Genomic DNA, 11,170 nt, shown 5'->3' on the forward strand with positions numbered 1-11,170 from the left:
GTCTCGCCCTGCGACTCTCGACTGGGCTCACCCCCGGCAGCCCAGCAGGTGTGAGCCTGGCCGGCCCCCGGGAAAGCTCCGGTTGCTGCTGCTCCTGCAAGAGGTGTGACTGGGACCAGTAGGGAGCGCTCACCCTGCGGGCTGTGTGGCCCTCTTATGCCCCAGCCTCCTGATGGCGACACTCTGCTGCACAAACAGGCGCCGTCCTTCGGGGGGAGGCGTCAAACCGAGGTGTCCTGACCCTCCTTGGCCGTTCCAAATCCCAGGGCGTCTCTCTCGAGAAGGAGTCACGGCGGTGTCACCCATCAGTGCGCGCTCCGGGTTCCCTCTCGGGGCCCTGCAACACAGCGGAAGGGCAGCGAGAAGGAGCCTCTTGCTCTGACGCCGCAAGGCCACAAGAGGGCGGAGGCGCCGCGCGTTCAGCCGCGGCGCTTGATGGATGTGCTGAAATAAACACGCGACAGCCCCGAAATGTTTGCAGTGTGCTGTGCACCGGAGGTTTTTGTCTGGAAAAGACTTGCCTGGTGCTCCTCCGTGCAGTTTCTTTGTCCTGCTCCAGTGCGGGGCAAGAGCAGGGCCAGGCAACTGAAGGGAGCACGGGAGCACAGTCGCACAGTCGCCAACATCCAGGCACGCAATGCGATTTGGAAAGCAGCTCCTTTCCAAAGAGTTGCACACGAACGATCCTTGAGTCCCGCCCGGGGGGCCCGGAGCCCCCGCCACACACAGCTTCAAGTAGCGAGTCAGGCGCCGTTGCTTTCGCTTACGGCCACACCACCCTGAACACGCCCGATCTCGTCTGATCTCGGAAGCTAAGCAGGGTCGGGCCTGGTTAGTACTTGGATGGGAGACCGCCTGGGAATACCAGGTGCTGTAAGCTTTTGCTCTCCCGGCCAGCAGGGGTCGCCGCTGGTGCCGTAGGCTTTGGGAGGAAAAACCCTCGACTATGGACATTTATTTCCCGGGGTGCTCACGAAAAGACCAAACATTACAATCTTCCCACTTTTGTTTCATCCAGCAACACTGACTGGCAAACGGTATCGCGACGGTCGTCCATTTTTAAGGCATGCCAGTTCAGAAAGAGAAGCTCCCTCACATCCCTTCAGATGCACAAGAAACATGGATCAATCTGCTCATCGCTAAAGTGGCCCTTTGAATGGCATGCGTGTGACTCATATGAAAAAAAACGGCTGTAAAACGAATATCGAAGCTGCCTCTAAATCTGCAATTGAAGGTCAGTCAATAAACAACTCGTTTTGCGTACAAATATACATACATTCATTTATAACCGATTTCGTTCATTGAGCACGGATACAACAGAGGTACAGCCATTCACTATTTGACATTCCTGCACTGATACAGAACCCAACAATCAGAAAACTGGTGAACTGTCTTTAGCATTAGCATACAGTACCGAGGCCCCCATGACCAAATCAAGGCTAACCTCGATCTGCATCCTAAACCATGCAAACTACAGCAAAAAGACTCGCTTTGAAAAGGGAATTCATGTCCAGGAGGAGTAGTGTAATTAGCTTGAAATGCTTCCATGGACCTATAACTAAGAAAATACGAGAAATAGTGGCATCCACTCCTTTCGAATTGTGGTCCTGCTTCGGGGTACATCGTTTTACTCTTACTTCATGCACTTCAAGTTGACCATCACACCTTGATCTTCTGGTTGGATTAGCAATGTGTTGCATGCCGGTAAGAACTCGGTTTCAATGCTGGGGTATAACGACTCATGAAGAGCTTTTGGTGTTGGATTTTGTTCTTAAGATATACAGTATTTATCTCTCTCTCTCTCTCTCTATATTATGAGTGCAGGACGTCAGGTTACATGGCACTACAAACTGGTACACACACACGGGCAACAGACTGAACTACAAAGTCAAACTGATGGAGTGTGAGAGAAACAATAAAGGATTACTGTCCCCGGACAGAGAGCGGAAGAAGCAAAAGTCAGCCAGACCACCAGGGTCAGACAAGCTGAAAGATCACAATTGAAGTACCTTGTCACGAGGTGAACATTTAACGTGTATAAGCACAAGATTGTTTTTTGTGGTTATACAAATAGCGTTATGGCTGTAGCGGGCATGAAAAGGAGGACCACGTTGTCAGGCGGTGCTCGCGAAAAACCCCGGGGCGTTTCTGCAGTGACCCCCCATCTCTGAAAGCCGCTTCAGGGGCACCCGGCACAGCTCCCCAGCAGAAGGCAAAGCCGCCCGCACTGTTGCATCTGATTTTGGACCAAGCACATCAGGGGAGAGCGCGAACGCAGTCCCCCACTACCAGAAATTATGCAGTCGAGATTCCCACATTTGGGGAATTCGCAGGGGTCAGCACAGCCGGAGTGCAATGGCCGAGCCTCGCCCTGGGTGAACCTCCTTCTTGATCAAGGTATCTCCCCTGCCAGGTAAGTATGAGTTGGACAGGCCCCTGCAAGCGGCCCGCACTCACAGCACAGTACTCGCAGCCTAGGCCAGCTCCTCGCCCCGCACGCCACCGCCTCCTGCTGGGCCCACTCTTTCGCACACTCACACGCCACACTAACACTCAAAAGCGAGGGCAAAGCGAGAAAACGAGCGCGTCGTTTCCTACACATCTGCAGTCGCCATTTCGCATCCGCAGCATGTCCCGGGATGCAATTCGGCCTCATTTACATATCACCAGGCCGGCAGATCGCCACGCAAGCTCGCGACGTGCGCCTGCCACACACCGAACAAACCTTTTCAGCAATTTCCAAAAAAACGAGCCTGCTCGCCTGCCCACAAGGCTCCGTCTCTTACCTGCTCTCCAGAGCCTGCTGCCTTCTGTGCTTTTCTCTCGGCACCGCTGCAGCGCACACAACTCCTGCAGCGGGGGCGGGGGGGAGAAAGTTCCCGCGCTCCGCCGCAGGGAAGGCTCGCTCCGTGCGCACACGTCCTTTCGATGCCGGTCCAACAAGTGCTCCGCGTTAGCAGCGTCGGGGCTCCGGCGTGTCGTGTCGCACCTCACCTCACCTCACCTCGCACTGCCCCCTCCTTGAATGTCTGGCGCTGGGCATGCCCCGCTCTCCTCCGCCTTATCTTATCGCGTGTGAGCACCGACAATGGCCACAATGCCGGGGAATGGCACCTGTAAAGTGTTAATTGGGGCACAGGAACAGCCCGTCTCGTCTCGGGGGGGCCGGCTTCAGAGACAATACAGCAAACACAGCGGGGCGGGGGGAGAGGACGACACCACACATGCGGGTACAATCAGCTCCGGCGGGAACGAGTCATTTGTCGGTCTTTTCAAGTGCCGAGAGCCGAGCAATCCTTCACTTGTATCGTTTCTCCCCGGTGACTAGGTCTCGCCCTGCGACTCTCGACTGGGCTCACCCCCGGCAGCCCAGCAGGTGTGAGCCTGGCCGGCCCCCGGGAAAGCTCCGGTTGCTGCTGCTCCTGCAAGAGGTGTGACTGGGACCAGTAGGGAGCGCTCACCCTGCGGGCTGTGTGGCCCTCTTATGCCCCAGCCTCCTGATGGCGACACTCTGCTGCACAAACAGGCGCCGTCCTTCGGGGGGAGGCGTCAAACCGAGGTGTCCTGACCCTCCTTGGCCGTTCCAAATCCCAGGGCGTCTCTCTCGAGAAGGAGTCACGGCGGTGTCACCCATCAGTGCGCGCTCCGGGTTCCCTCTCGGGGCCCTGCAACACAGCGGAAGGGCAGCGAGAAGGAGCCTCTTGCTCTGACGCCGCAAGGCCACAAGAGGGCGGAGGCGCCGCGCGTTCAGCCGCGGCGCTTGATGGATGTGCTGAAATAAACACGCGACAGCCCCGAAATGTTTGCAGTGTGCTGTGCACCGGAGGTTTTTGTCTGGAAAAGACTTGCCTGGTGCTCCTCCGTGCAGTTTCTTTGTCCTGCTCCAGTGCGGGGCAAGAGCAGGGCCAGGCAACTGAAGGGAGCACGGGAGCACAGTCGCACAGTCGCCAACATCCAGGCACGCAATGCGATTTGGAAAGCAGCTCCTTTCCAAAGAGTTGCACACGAACGATCCTTGAGTCCCGCCCGGGGGGCCCGGAGCCCCCGCCACACACAGCTTCAAGTAGCGAGTCAGGCGCCGTTGCTTTCGCTTACGGCCACACCACCCTGAACACGCCCGATCTCGTCTGATCTCGGAAGCTAAGCAGGGTCGGGCCTGGTTAGTACTTGGATGGGAGACCGCCTGGGAATACCAGGTGCTGTAAGCTTTTGCTCTCCCGGCCAGCAGGGGTCGCCGCTGGTGCCGTAGGCTTTGGGAGGAAAAACCCTCGACTATGGACATTTATTTCCCGGGGTGCTCACGAAAAGACCAAACATTTCAATCTTCCCACTTTTGTTTCATCCAGCAACACTGACTGGCAAACGGTATCGCGACGGTCGTCCATTTTTAAGGCATGCCAGTTCAGAAAGAGAAGCTCCCTCACATCCCTTCAGATGCACAAGAAACATGGATCAATCTGCTCATCGCTAAAGTGGCCCTTTGAATGGCATGCGTGTGACTCATATGAAAAAAAACGGCTGTAAAACGAATATCGAAGCTGCCTCTAAATCTGCAATTGAAGGTCAGTCAATAAACAACTCGTTTTGCGTACAAATATACATACATTCATTTATAACCGATTTCGTTCATTGAGCACGGATACAACAGAGGTACAGCCATTCACTATTTGACATTCCTGCACTGATACAGAACCCAACAATCAGAAAACTGGTGAACTGTCTTTAGCATTAGCATACAGTACCGAGGCCCCCATGACCAAATCAAGGCTAACCTCGATCTGCATCCTAAACCATGCAAACTACAGCAAAAAGACTCGCTTTGAAAAGGGAATTCATGTCCAGGAGGAGTAGTGTAATTAGCTTGAAATGCTTCCATGGACCTATAACTAAGAAAATACGAGAAATAGTGGCATCCACTCCTTTCGAATTGTGGTCCTGCTTCGGGGTACATCGTTTTACTCTTACTTCATGCACTTCAAGTTGACCATCACACCTTGATCTTCTGGTTGGATTAGCAATGTGTTGCATGCCGGTAAGAACTCGGTTTCAATGCTGGGGTATAACGACTCATGAAGAGCTTTTGGTGTTGGATTTTGTTCTTAAGATATACAGTATTTATCTCTCTCTCTCTCTCTATATTATGAGTGCAGGACGTCAGGTTACATGGCACTACAAACTGGTACACACACACGGGCAACAGACTGAACTACAAAGTCAAACTGATGGAGTGTGAGAGAAACAATAAAGGATTACTGTCCCCGGACAGAGAGCGGAAGAAGCAAAAGTCAGCCAGACCACCAGGGTCAGACAAGCTGAAAGATCACAATTGAAGTACCTTGTCACGAGGTGAACATTTAACGTGTATAAGCACAAGATTGTTTTTTGTGGTTATACAAATAGCGTTATGGCTGTAGCGGGCATGAAAAGGAGGACCACGTTGTCAGGCGGTGCTCGCGAAAAACCCCGGGGCGTTTCTGCAGTGACCCCCCATCTCTGAAAGCCGCTTCAGGGGCACCCGGCACAGCTCCCCAGCAGAAGGCAAAGCCGCCCGCACTGTTGCATCTGATTTTGGACCAAGCACATCAGGGGAGAGCGCGAACGCAGTCCCCCACTACCAGAAATTATGCAGTCGAGATTCCCACATTTGGGGAATTCGCAGGGGTCAGCACAGCCGGAGTGCAATGGCCGAGCCTCGCCCTGGGTGAACCTCCTTCTTGATCAAGGTATCTCCCCTGCCAGGTAAGTATGAGTTGGACAGGCCCCTGCAAGCGGCCCGCACTCACAGCACAGTACTCGCAGCCTAGGCCAGCTCCTCGCCCCGCACGCCACCGCCTCCTGCTGGGCCCACTCTTTCGCACACTCACACGCCACACTAACACTCAAAAGCGAGGGCAAAGCGAGAAAACGAGCGCGTCGTTTCCTACACATCTGCAGTCGCCATTTCGCATCCGCAGCATGTCCCGGGATGCAATTCGGCCTCATTTACATATCACCAGGCCGGCAGATCGCCACGCAAGCTCGCGACGTGCGCCTGCCACACACCGAACAAACCTTTTCAGCAATTTCCAAAAAAACGAGCCTGCTCGCCTGCCCACAAGGCTCCGTCTCTTACCTGCTCTCCAGAGCCTGCTGCCTTCTGTGCTTTTCTCTCGGCACCGCTGCAGCGCACACAACTCCTGCAGCGGGGGCGGGGGGGAGAAAGTTCCCGCGCTCCGCCGCAGGGAAGGCTCGCTCCGTGCGCACACGTCCTTTCGATGCCGGTCCAACAAGTGCTCCGCGTTAGCAGCGTCGGGGCTCCGGCGTGTCGTGTCGCACCTCACCTCACCTCACCTCGCACTGCCCCCTCCTTGAATGTCTGGCGCTGGGCATGCCCCGCTCTCCTCCGCCTTATCTTATCGCGTGTGAGCACCGACAATGGCCACAATGCCGGGGAATGGCACCTGTAAAGTGTTAATTGGGGCACAGGAACAGCCCGTCTCGTCTCGGGGGGGCCGGCTTCAGAGACAATACAGCAAACACAGCGGGGCGGGGGGAGAGGACGACACCACACATGCGGGTACAATCAGCTCCGGCGGGAACGAGTCATTTGTCGGTCTTTTCAAGTGCCGAGAGCCGAGCAATCCTTCACTTGTATCGTTTCTCCCCGGTGACTAGGTCTCGCCCTGCGACTCTCGACTGGGCTCACCCCCGGCAGCCCAGCAGGTGTGAGCCTGGCCGGCCCCCGGGAAAGCTCCGGTTGCTGCTGCTCCTGCAAGAGGTGTGACTGGGACCAGTAGGGAGCGCTCACCCTGCGGGCTGTGTGGCCCTCTTATGCCCCAGCCTCCTGATGGCGACACTCTGCTGCACAAACAGGCGCCGTCCTTCGGGGGGAGGCGTCAAACCGAGGTGTCCTGACCCTCCTTGGCCGTTCCAAATCCCAGGGCGTCTCTCTCGAGAAGGAGTCACGGCGGTGTCACCCATCAGTGCGCGCTCCGGGTTCCCTCTCGGGGCCCTGCAACACAGCGGAAGGGCAGCGAGAAGGAGCCTCTTGCTCTGACGCCGCAAGGCCACAAGAGGGCGGAGGCGCCGCGCGTTCAGCCGCGGCGCTTGATGGATGTGCTGAAATAAACACGCGACAGCCCCGAAATGTTTGCAGTGTGCTGTGCACCGGAGGTTTTTGTCTGGAAAAGACTTGCCTGGTGCTCCTCCGTGCAGTTTCTTTGTCCTGCTCCAGTGCGGGGCAAGAGCAGGGCCAGGCAACTGAAGGGAGCACGGGAGCACAGTCGCACAGTCGCCAACATCCAGGCACGCAATGCGATTTGGAAAGCAGCTCCTTTCCAAAGAGTTGCACACGAACGATCCTTGAGTCCCGCCCGGGGGGCCCGGAGCCCCCGCCACACACAGCTTCAAGTAGCGAGTCAGGCGCCGTTGCTTTCGCTTACGGCCACACCACCCTGAACACGCCCGATCTCGTCTGATCTCGGAAGCTAAGCAGGGTCGGGCCTGGTTAGTACTTGGATGGGAGACCGCCTGGGAATACCAGGTGCTGTAAGCTTTTGCTCTCCCGGCCAGCAGGGGTCGCCGCTGGTGCCGTAGGCTTTGGGAGGAAAAACCCTCGACTATGGACATTTATTTCCCGGGGTGCTCACGAAAAGACCAAACATTACAATCTTCCCACTTTTGTTTCATCCAGCAACACTGACTGGCAAACGGTATCGCGACGGTCGTCCATTTTTAAGGCATGCCAGTTCAGAAAGAGAAGCTCCCTCACATCCCTTCAGATGCACAAGAAACATGGATCAATCTGCTCATCGCTAAAGTGGCCCTTTGAATGGCATGCGTGTGACTCATATGAAAAAAAACGGCTGTAAAACGAATATCGAATATTATGTAAAACCTACCCAGAGCCTGGAAAAATAAGTCCAGGTACGCGCTGCAGGCGCTGTTGCAAAGCCTCTCAGCACAGAGGCCAGGAAAATGCACAGCAGCTTCGTAGCAATATCGGGTAGGTCCTTTTTTAAAAGGGTGATATCCTCGAGCACATCGGAGCCACTGTGCAGCATCGTGTAGAGACGCTGCAGCTGCCTCTGTTTCCTGGCTAGCACTCCTCGCCGTCTGGCAGCAGCCTTCCTTCCCTCAGCCATGAAAAAGGCCTTTGTCCTCACCTTCACCTCCTCCCACCACTCTCCTACTGACCCGTACAGACACTGCAAGGACAGCCACTGTGATAGTTTCTCCTTGTAGCGGGATACTACCCCCTCGTTCTCTAGCAGCTTTGTGTTGAGTTTCCAGAGGCCTGGGCCAAAGACAGTCCCGCCCTGGAGTTCCACTCTACACCCTAAAGCCTGATGATCTGAGAAGAAGACAGGCTGAAGAGTGACCCCAACAACTTTCACTCTCTCTGAGACAAAGCAAGAGTCAATTCTGGACCTGCTATTCCTCCCTGACCATGTATATCCTGCTGTTGTGGGATATAGACATCTATATGTGTCTGAGAGTTTAAAGTCTTGAACTAAGTTTTGCAGGGCCAGTGAGCTGGAATCCAATTTTATCGGAGAGCTAGACTGCCTGTCTGTGTGCTCTAAGATACAATTAAAATCCCCTCCCACTATCACGTCTGTGCTACATAACAATAGGGGAGAGTGCCTTGAGTAGCTCCACCCTTCCTCCCACCTCAGTAGGACAATACACATTGATTAGCCGCAGGTTAACGGTCCCCCATTCCACATCCACACACAGCAACCTGCCAGCTATTACCCTCTGAATACTTTTCAATTTGAATGCCCATCCTTTGAAAAGAATGGCCACGCCAGAGGCTCTGTTGTTATTGTCCCCTGACCAAACAGAAGGCCCTTTATCCCACCTATCTTCAAAGCTTTTATACCTCTCTTGATAGGCTAAAGCACACTCCTGCAACATCAACACATCTCCCTCTCTCTGCTGGAGGTAATCAAAGACAGACTGGCATTTAACTCTGTCATTGATACCTCTGGTGTTAAGAGAAATTATGTTTAGAGCCATATTACATAAGAAAGTGGAACCAGTCTTTACAAAACACATTTCTCTTCTGTCTCACCTGTTACCTTCTTCTTTTTCTTCTTACCAATTTCCTGCCAGCCATCCTCTGAATGAGCCTTCATTAGGATGGTCTCCTCTTCCCCCTCACCCACCAGCTGCCGCAGATCCTTCGTGATGGACTGGATGGAGGAGAGGAGGGCATCTGTAGCACTTGCAGAGTCTGAGAAAAGCAGCTCCGCTGAATCCTGGGTATCCTCGCTGGACCCGCTCCACCGGGGGGCCCCACACTGGCCCTCGTTCTGAGGAGCAGGAGTGGGGGAGGGGTCCTCGCTGTTCTCGGGGGTTTTCAAACCCTCGTGCTTGTCTGGTGCAGTCTGCGGTTGTGGGGGCGTAGTGGATTTCTCTTCCACCAGCCCCGGAGCCACAGCAGGACTGATCCTGGCTGGAGGCTGAGAGTCTTTGTCCAACAAGGGTTCTTTGTTTGACTTGTTGTTTGCTTTGGCTTTTCGGGCCGGTTTGGCTGAAACAAGCACTGCCTCATCCTTTCTCATTTTGAGTTTATTGGCGTAGGCGTGAGGGCAGTTCTTAAAAACGTGTCCTTCCGAGCCACATAAATTGCACTTTGGCAGCATTGAACAGTCAGAGGCTAAATGTCCCTGTTTGCCACAGGTCTTGCAGCATTTCACAGTGCAGGACGATGCCAGATGTCCCACAGCACCACAGCGCCGACACACCTTTGGTTGTCCCACATAAAACACATAGCCATTGCAGGCGCCCAGCCGGATTGTAGAGGGCAGGTGCCTTAAGCGTCCATTTACGCTGTCCGGTAGCAAGCGAACTTCGAATTTCCCTGCTCCTGTTTTTATACCGTCAACATCTCTAACCTCAGTTCCATGGTGGACGGTGCAGTACTGGTTAAGCCAGGTGTGAATGTCCTCCGTCTTTGCCAGTTCCGAGAACATAACAACATGCACCGTTTTCCTCTCTCTCTGTGTCAGAGGCTGCAAGTTGATCTTCTCAAGTGCAGGAACTTTCCCTCTTTTTGCCTCAAACACATCCACGCATTGTTCAAACAGAGGATAGGTAGCAAATAGAACCTCAAATGCTTTCTGACCTGGGAGAGCGAAGATGAAATCCAAGTTCCGAGGTTCAAAGCCGAGCTCCTTCTGTAACACTTTTCTGCTGAACTGCACACGATCCATGAAGAGGTCATCCAAAAGCTCAAAACGTACAGCATTCTTGCGGGATCCAAAGGTTGCCATTTCAAAAACTGCAAAACAAACACTGCTCCCACAAAACAAGAAAACAATCCAACTACTCCACCTACAGGCTGATCAAGGTATCTCCCCTGCCATCTCAGTAGGACAATTGATTAGACGTTGATTAGATGCTGGTTAATGGTTCCCCAATCAACACACAGTCACCTGCCAAAACTTTTTTGCATACCTCAGCTTGCTCTCCATGAGACACAGACATGAGGAGAAGCTTGGGGTTAGATAGCAGGGTCAGCCATTGTACAGCACCCCTGGAGCAGCTGGGGCCCAATGGGGTAGGATTCCTCTGCCAGCCCCTGGATTTTACCTTCCAGCCACAGGTGCAGATCCTTAGCCACAATGTCACCACTCAATTCAAGAAGTTTTGTTGGCATGACCAATAAAAAAATCACTGTTGCCACATCATATATAATCAACATAAGATCTACAGACATTTACAATATAGAGACATCATAATACATTTACATACAAATATATGGAGCATTATTGAGGCCATCTACCACTCTCATCTATCACTCCTAGACTGGGAGAGCACGGATACATTTTGGAAACTGTGGTTCATACCCCGGCTCTCTTTGCTGTATTTGTCTGCTGAACTGCATGTTGTCCATAATAAGACAATCCAGGAGCTCAAAGCACAGTGCATTCCTATGACTTCCAACACCTTTCATTTTCTAAAGCTCTGGGGAAAAATACTACGGCTTGTTGCCAACAGCACCACAGAGAAAGGCACTTCTCCATCAGCTATGTGATCATGGTATCGACCCTCTCAGTGTACAATCATTACCTTTGACAATCTGTTTGCAAGGCAAGGTGTTGTCAGGTCCTGGTGTTCTTTTTATATACTTCTATTTTATTTATTCATACTCTGTCTTGTAACACTATCTCAAAGATGATCT

General features: G+C 53.4%; 5 non-coding genes across 5 annotated transcripts; 3 read left to right on the forward strand and 2 right to left on the reverse strand.

Annotated features, from left to right (window-relative positions):
• Nucleotides 1–761: 761 nt before the first annotated feature.
• LOC138241752 (5S ribosomal RNA) lies at nt 762–880 on the forward strand. Its single transcript, XR_011191021.1, has one exon. It is a non-coding gene; the product is annotated as a 5S ribosomal RNA (ribosomal RNA).
• A 1,377-nt stretch (nt 881–2,257) lies between these two features.
• On the reverse strand, nt 2,258–2,421 carry LOC138241402 (U1 spliceosomal RNA). The gene has a single exon (XR_011190631.1). It is a non-coding gene; the product is annotated as a U1 spliceosomal RNA (small nuclear RNA).
• A 1,668-nt stretch (nt 2,422–4,089) lies between these two features.
• LOC138241753 (5S ribosomal RNA) lies at nt 4,090–4,208 on the forward strand. The gene has a single exon (XR_011191022.1). It is a non-coding gene; the product is annotated as a 5S ribosomal RNA (ribosomal RNA).
• Nucleotides 4,209–5,583: 1,375 nt separating this feature from the next.
• On the reverse strand, nt 5,584–5,747 carry LOC138241403 (U1 spliceosomal RNA). The gene has a single exon (XR_011190632.1). It is a non-coding gene; the product is annotated as a U1 spliceosomal RNA (small nuclear RNA).
• A 1,668-nt stretch (nt 5,748–7,415) lies between these two features.
• Nucleotides 7,416–7,534, forward strand: LOC138241754 (5S ribosomal RNA). Its single transcript, XR_011191023.1, has one exon. It is a non-coding gene; the product is annotated as a 5S ribosomal RNA (ribosomal RNA).
• Nucleotides 7,535–11,170: the final 3,636 nt, after the last annotated feature.

The sequence above is a fragment of the Lepisosteus oculatus genome, chromosome 1 (genome assembly GCF_040954835.1).
Source record: "Lepisosteus oculatus isolate fLepOcu1 chromosome 1, fLepOcu1.hap2, whole genome shotgun sequence".
NCBI classification, from domain to species: domain Eukaryota; kingdom Metazoa; phylum Chordata; class Actinopteri; order Semionotiformes; family Lepisosteidae; genus Lepisosteus; species Lepisosteus oculatus.